Source organism: Tetranychus urticae, chromosome 3 (genome assembly GCF_039701765.1).
Source record: "Tetranychus urticae isolate SD_2017Ah chromosome 3, NJAU_TeUrti_SD_1.0, whole genome shotgun sequence".
NCBI classification, from domain to species: domain Eukaryota; kingdom Metazoa; phylum Arthropoda; class Arachnida; order Trombidiformes; family Tetranychidae; genus Tetranychus; species Tetranychus urticae.
The window spans coordinates 18,108,575-18,116,407 of NC_142960.1; the positions used below are offsets into that span (position 1 = coordinate 18,108,575).

The window sequence follows — 7,833 nt, forward strand, 5'->3', positions numbered from 1 at the left end:
TCCTTTAGGAACTGGTCCTGTTAAATTAGGATTGAATATTGTTGGTACATGAAGAGCTTCATTATCACCAAAAGCTATTATTGAATCACTCAATTCACCAGAATATTCCATTTCCCTGATAATTTCTCGATTAATGAGAATATACGGTTTATTTTTATAAACGAACATCAATTGCTTTTCATCGAGATTGACCACTTTCCAATTGAGGATCTCAGAGACATTAAATAAGTTTGTTAGTATATCAATTGTTATTGTTTGACCAGCCACATAAATACCATAAAATGTTGTGTGATTAGTGGGATTCGTCAAGAAAACATTATCATGAGTTTTATAATAAAACAATGAATCATGTTTGGGTGTTTTAAATGAATATGATTTTTGAATCAACAGACAAAATTGAAAGGTCCATATTAGAAGGTGGTGGATAAACATTATTATGATATTGAATACTATATCTCGATTGCTTGCCAATCAACTAACTGTATCATATCCTAATATTGCTATTCAAATTGAATGAAAAGGAAGAAATTATATTATCGTCAACTACTAATTTTGCTACTTCTACAGTAAGATTATGCGTAGAGTTACAAGACATTAAATTAATCCAACAAAAACATCAGCAACAGAATACCGATAATTTTTTGAGTTGAAGTGGATACAGTACGCTCGTACTTCGATTTATGCAAAGATTGATCAAACATTCAATTAGCAAAGCAATTTCAAAGCTGTAAGAACATGAACAAACTTGCAATGCCTCTAAATATTAATACAATAATCACCTGTTGGTCCAAATTTCAGACACTCAGGCTTTAATTAAACACAAATTTTTCAATTTCAAGAAAAAGTTTTTCCATGTCCATATTGTCCATTCAATGACCCATTCCACCAGCCAAAGATGCAATTAGAAGAAGAAGATTTGTTATGTTTTCGCAGATAACCTGAAATAAACAATATTTAAATGCTTAGACACTTCAATTTACCAGCCATAGTTAAGTTGATCCCGTTTAGTTGATAAAATTGCGAACTATACCAACCAGGTACGAACCAGAATAACATGAAATAATGAATATCGTAAGGCCCCAAATATGGTAAAGAAATAGCGAGTTTCAACGTGTTCGAGATAGATTATGATTTTGCGTTTCATTTCAAAAGAACCATTAGTAAAAAGTGCTTTTCTCACTTGGGAACAATATTGATTGATCTAACAAGGGAATCGTAAAAGGAAAATTGAAATTTTAACGTCAATTGATTTCGCGATATTAAGTTACGAGTTTAATGATTTTGTTTCACATCTGGACTTTCTGTTAAATAAAGGATTTATCAATAGTCTCACCATTCAATCTCAACCAATAAATTGTTTAAAGTCATACCTTATGTTGTCCATAGGCACCAAGCCAGAAATGGACGGATAATCTACTAATGAAATTGATTACTCCAAAGGCAATCAAAGAGATTCGTAAAAATTTATGTACTTAAACGAAAAAAATTAGATAAAGTAAAATGAATTGAGCGAGATAAGTTGCCAGGAATAAGAACTTACTGACTAGAATCCAAAATTGGTAGCTTTCGATCAATCCGCTCAATTGATTTGTGCTTGATTTCATTGAATTGGCTACAATAGTATTCCAATCTTCACCTTTCTCATAACTTTTAGTTTCAACTATCAAGTTATCCTTTTCACTGGTCAAGTGTTTACCAAAAAGATAGACTGAGAATCCAAAAAGAGGACCAAAGTTAGCAGCATTACCAAGCACAACTAAACCTCCAACGGTTGTGATGATTAACCAGAAGACCAAGTAAATGATAAACTGTGATGGATAAATAAAGAGCGAAGGTGTGCCACAAAGGAAAGCAGCTAAACCACCAAGAATATACGAAATGTGACTCAATTTGATAAAGTATTTGTGTACAATTGTTGGTAAACCAGAATGTGGGTGAACTTTGGTTGAACCAAATTGATCAAAAATGACTCCAATGGAAACCCATTTTTGCAATGAAGGTTTAAACTATGAAACATAAAGTGCCAGTGAACAAGTGAACGCACATGAAAACCAACCAAAACAAGATATGCAAAGTTTCGAAGCCAGGACCATTTCTGATTTCTCTGACTTTTTTCACATTTCATTTGTTTTTAGCCAGGTCATGAATTCTTTGGACCACTGTTTTGAATTTTGGGTGAAACATCGAAATTGGCATTAGGTTTAACACATGTATCATCCTGACAGTAAACCCAGGCCCAGACTTTCTTTTTAACAGAATATCTTTATTGAATTTAACAGGACAATTTAATCTGTCATATCCAGTCAATTTATCTCTGACAAATCGTTGAGGACAAGGCCTCACTTGATACTTATTTTTTGCCATTCCCTTGTCGTACAACACCAAAGAGATGTTCTTTCAATTTTTGTGTGGCTTTGAAGGTTCCATTACAATAGTCACATTCAAAAATTGTAACAATAAAAGATGACTATTGCTTGCAATTTAGCAAACGTGTCAGGTTTCTCTTTTGCCTCAAGAGTTTTAATGCAGCATCTATACCACTTTGCGGCTGTTCCAGTTAAATAAACTGGAAGAACTTTCAGTTTTGTTTCATCATCCCATTCTAAAGCAGCAGCAGAGGCTTTGAATGATTCTAACCATTCGAGTAAATCTTCTCCTTTATCATCTCCAGAGAAGTTACTTATGTGAATAAATTGATTAACTGGTTGACGTTCTTTTGACTTTTTAGTCATACTGCTTACTTGCGTTTCTTTGTTCTGAGGTATTGACATGTTAATTTGACTTTTACTTAAGCAGGCTAATGATAAACTGTGTACATGTAGTAAATGTCAGCAAATATTTTGTAAATAAGTACTAAGATTGGTAAGCTTAAATTAATTAAAACTATTACGTTAATACTTGATTCATTAATAGTAAAAGTTAAATGAATCTGAGTTTCTTCAGTTTCTGAATCTTCTAATGAGCTATACGAATTCAATTGAATTTCATATACTTTGTCCTCCATACTAGAATTCCTACTAAAATCCAAAAGACTAAAATGATAAAACAACAAAAGGTTTTACACATTTTACTTTTGCCCACTCATGACCGAGTAATAGATAATACACCCTGAAAGAAGCCCGAGGAAACTGGACGGAGATTTTGTTGCTGGAGCGAAAGCGTTTATTGAGCTAGAGGACGGATGAAGGTTAGCAATTTTAGGAATGCAATAAACTTGGTTACATAAATATTATAATAGAACACTGATAGAATATACAGCTGCGAAAGTGGAGTTAGACCTCGATACCATATCTTTGGCGCATTGTTTGGTATCCAAGCATATCGATAGTCAATTTTTTGAGATTTTTGCTAATCAACATCAAATCAATACTTATTGGTCAAGGCATTGAATCGATGTTGATTGTGCTTAATTTATCTCAAAAAATTGACTATCGGCATGCGCGGATACCAAAACAATGCGCCAAAGATATGGTGTCGAGGTCTAACTCCATTTTCGCAGCTGTATACTGATACAATTTACGGTTTACAATATAATATGGTTAACAAGTAAAGGTAATGGTAGGAGAGAAGGAAGGTGGGGAAACCATCGAATTCACCGTTGAATTGAAAACATCATCCCTTTTATACTAAAAATTCAGCTCTTTTCTGCTCTCCATTCAGCTCACTTTATCGACCATTATGTGATTAATTAATGCTTAATTTCAATTCAGTTAATTGATTTGGTTAGGTGTCTCTAATAAAGTGAGGTGACTCTAATTTGGTGAGTCTAATCACACTAGTGGAAAGGTTTAACTACTTTGATAATAATAATACTTGATGGTTATCTCTGGTGAACCAGGCGTACTTAATTATTCATAATTTAATATTCAAACTTTCAATTAATTGCATAATCAATAAAGTGATTATTTCATTTGTTACACACCCAATCACCGGGTTTTAGTTTGATTCTAATGCGATTGTGTTCATTAAGTAGTACATAACTATTAATAATATACTTAGGGGAAAAAACACTTGGATAACTATTTCACTATCAATGAAAAATATTATTGTAGTTGGGCTTATCATCAGCTTAACCAGTTAATTGTATTCAGGTTAATCAGTTAATTTAGTTTAATCAATGAATTTAATTCAGTCTCACTAATCAGTTAAATTCTGTTTAATCAGTTGATTCAATTTAGTTAATTCAGTTTAATCAGTTTGACCAGATTCATCAATTTATTTTAATTCTATTCAGTTTTAATCAATTACTTCATTCAATTAATCACCTTAATTAACTTAATCCTTGATCAGTTCGATAATCATTGCTTTAATTCAGATTTATACTTAGTTAAATTCTGTTAATCATTAATTTAGTTAAATCAATTAAACAGATCGTCTAATTCGATTCAGATTCATTCTGATCTGCCCGTACCAGCTGGGTTACTTCCCTTGTAAGTAATAATAAGTGATACATTCTAGAATCAGTCCTTTTAAGGTTGACACCATGAAAAGTTAAACATGATTGTGAATGACAGGATATTTCAAATATGGAGTAAACGGATGATGGGAACGGAAGATCTGAGTGAATGAGTAACAGAGAAGGATACAACTTTCGTCACATCACCCCACTTTTAAAACAAGAATCGGTCCTCCGGTTACGTATAAGGTCAGCAGAATGATAATTGAATTTTAGCATAGATTTGATTCATTTTCATGCGACGCATTTGATTCACGCGCTGTTGGTAGATGTAGAAATTGAAGGTGTTGTTGGGAAAACAGCTGGTTGGTCAGTTTAGGTAAAAAGTTCTTTAGATATCCTGTGTAATTTCCAACATCTTAAGTTTCAATTACTTTGTGCCTTATTTTTAAACTGGTATCAAACCAAAAGGTGAAAAAATGCAGGGGAAGAAGAGGAGATTCAGATATGGCCTTCAGGTAAGTTAATACTTTCTCTGCTATGCTCTAATTTATTGTCTTTCTTCTTGTCAAACAGGTTTTCGATTTCCTCCATAGCTCCCTTAAAGCTCCCTTTCAAACCTTTATAGGTATTACTAGTGCTATCTGTTTATGAAAAGGAAAGTTATTATCTTTTTGGCACTAACTTTGAACAGGAAAATCATGTTTGGTCTATTTTCGTCCTTCTTGGCCTTCCTTTGTCTTTCTTTACTACTTTAAGGTGAAAATAACTAGAATTTTTCATGATTTGATGCCTCAGTTAAACGAACATATTCATTCTTTCTTTCATTTGTTTCAGTTCATGCAAATCCTGTTGTCCCCTCCAGTGACGATAATCCAGATGGCCAACAAAATTCATCGGCTGAAAACTCAGAGCAGGTTGTAGACAGTCAACAAAATCAATAACAACAAGGTCAACAGAATGATGGAGAGCAACAGGAAATTGGACATGGTTCGAATGACAATGATGGAGAAGCAGAAGAAGAACCTGGTCCAAACTACTTTGATGCCTGATAGTGTGTCACCTTGGCTTTGCACAACTAAGTACTGGTGTCTAGACAATGACGGAAAAGGTCTCGAAATTTTAATGAAATGGGAGAAGAAAATCGTGATATGTGAGCGCGTGCAAAATTTGAAACAGTATGCACCGGTATAGCGAGTGCGCAGGCAAAAATAACATAATGCTGGCAAAACACTTGAATACCAAATTGAGTTACACTGTTTTTCATATTTTTCGTAATTTTCATCTCTAACTTTCTTTATTTCCTCTTTTTTTCATTAATTCATTTTACATATTTGAGCACAATGTATCCTGTCCATAATGGTGTTCATATTAAAATTTCCCTGAAAAATCGTTTGCAGAAATGAATTCCGCAAATGGAAATGCGTGAGTACCTTGTTAACATATAAAACTAAAGTAAATCTGGTTAGATCATCATTAATTGTTGATTCTTTATCTGTTATCTTTACTAATTTTTTCTGATTTTTTTCTTTTCTTTTCTTTCTTTCAAGATGAATGCAAGGAACCTTGGTGTTCATGGTAAGTGTTCATTATTTTTAGTTGGTTCTCTTTTCTTCTGATCAATCTAATTATCGTATCTTTTTCTAATTTCCTATTTTTTTCTTTTTCAGAAAAGGAACTTATCCTGCAATTGATTGATCATGCTAGGCGTCAAATGGAACAGCTCTCGATTGGACGGCTAACGGATTTATCGGCACCTGACTGGCTATAATTTTCCTTAATCCAACATTTCTTTTGGTTGGGTGGTACACTAGCTTTCTGCTATAAAAGGTTTGGAAGTATATGACAACTGCTTTTTTGCGGTTAGATGATCTCTGGCATTGTAATGCTGTTTGTCCTCCTGATTTCTAACTTGATGACATCGAGTAAATTTAAGAATTGTTAGTGTGTTTTCTGTACAAATACACTATGAACTAAATTGCATGAACTTAATAAAACTATTATAATAATTAACTATGTCTATGCTTAATTTCAATTACTCCAAATTACGTTTTGTAAATTTTTGAGTTCTGGCTCAATTTCTTCTTTTTCTTCTTTTTGATCATTTTTGGTTTGAATATGCAATTCTGTCTTTGAACATGCTACTTCTCAGCCTTATTCATATTTATTCATTGATTTAAGCATAAACAGTAAGTGAGATTAGACTATCAACCAATATTTTCTCAATACCAATAATTCCTCATCAACTTAAATAAGTGAATCGATTTCAAATACTCATCTAGGTTTATCCAACTTCAAAAAAACTTTACAAAGTAAACTAAACAAAACAAAGAAAAAGACTGAAAGAAAGTGTTTTACCTTCTTGTCCATGTAAAGTTTTTCATGTCTTATCAGAAATTGCAAATAACATATTGAAATGTGTAATAAAAAACCAATAAAAAACTGAAAGCATTGAAGCTATTGAAAAATGGTCTAATAGAAATTGCGAAACATAAAAATAGTGTGAAAATCAAAAAGGGAGGATTTTTACCATTATTATTAAAACCAACATGAGAAAATCAACTTGAAAGCAATAATCAATTCAAACTTAACAGTAAAATAAAAAACAGTACAATAAAAACAGTCGAACTCTGTCTTCAATCTGAAGAACCTGATGGTGTAGAAGAAAATATTTTTTCTACAACAAGAAGTGAATTTGTGACTCCTGCTTCACAACAAGCACCACAACAGACAACACCACTAAATGCATCATCTTCTTCAAGAACAAATCTCATGCAATCTTTTGCTATGGAGTCACCGAAGCTTGAAACAGAAGTAGACAGACCACCCCCAATTACACCGAGAAAGAGTAAAATGCAAACTTTTCAATCAGATAAAGGAGAAAATTTAACACTTGGAATAAGAATTCTCGGTTTGATAAATGGACCGATTTCAATGTGTCGATAATTTCCCCGACTTTCTAAAAGTCTTGCAAAATTTGTTATTAGATTATACTGAATATTGAACAGGAATAAGCGTACATGAATAGGTTTTTCATTTTTGGTGACATAAAATGGTATCACGTAATTTTGAGTGCATGAATTTTGATCAATGATGATCAACATGTCCTCTCCATTTTAAGAAATTATAATGATTGATGAATTCATCATAACATTGATACCGTTTTGAATGATATTGATTTTTATGGAGTCCAGCCAAGATCGAATACATGAAACAATAAGTTTCACACTCAATTGTGAGGATAGCATGTTTTTTAGAGAGTTCATCAGGTAATTTAAATTGATGACATCCACCTTTTTGAGGTTGGAAACGAGCTGCCCATATATCAATTTTTCAATGTCAACAATGATGAAACCACATCCTCTCTCTGTAACTTGGTCAATAATTTCCTTCATTTCAGTAAAACACGCCTCAAGTTCTTGAATCCGCAATATCGT

The 7,833-nt window shown here is 32.7% G+C and overlaps 1 long non-coding RNA gene across 1 annotated transcript; it reads left to right on the top strand.

Moving 5' to 3' along the window:
* Window positions 1-4,411: 4,411 nt before the first annotated feature.
* Window positions 4,412-6,388, top strand: LOC112538947 (uncharacterized). The gene is made up of 4 exons (XR_016200313.1): window positions 4,412-5,155; window positions 5,234-5,821; window positions 5,947-5,974; window positions 6,067-6,388. It is a non-coding gene; the product is annotated as an uncharacterized LOC112538947 (long non-coding RNA).
* The last annotated feature ends 1,445 nt before the right edge of the window (window positions 6,389-7,833 follow it).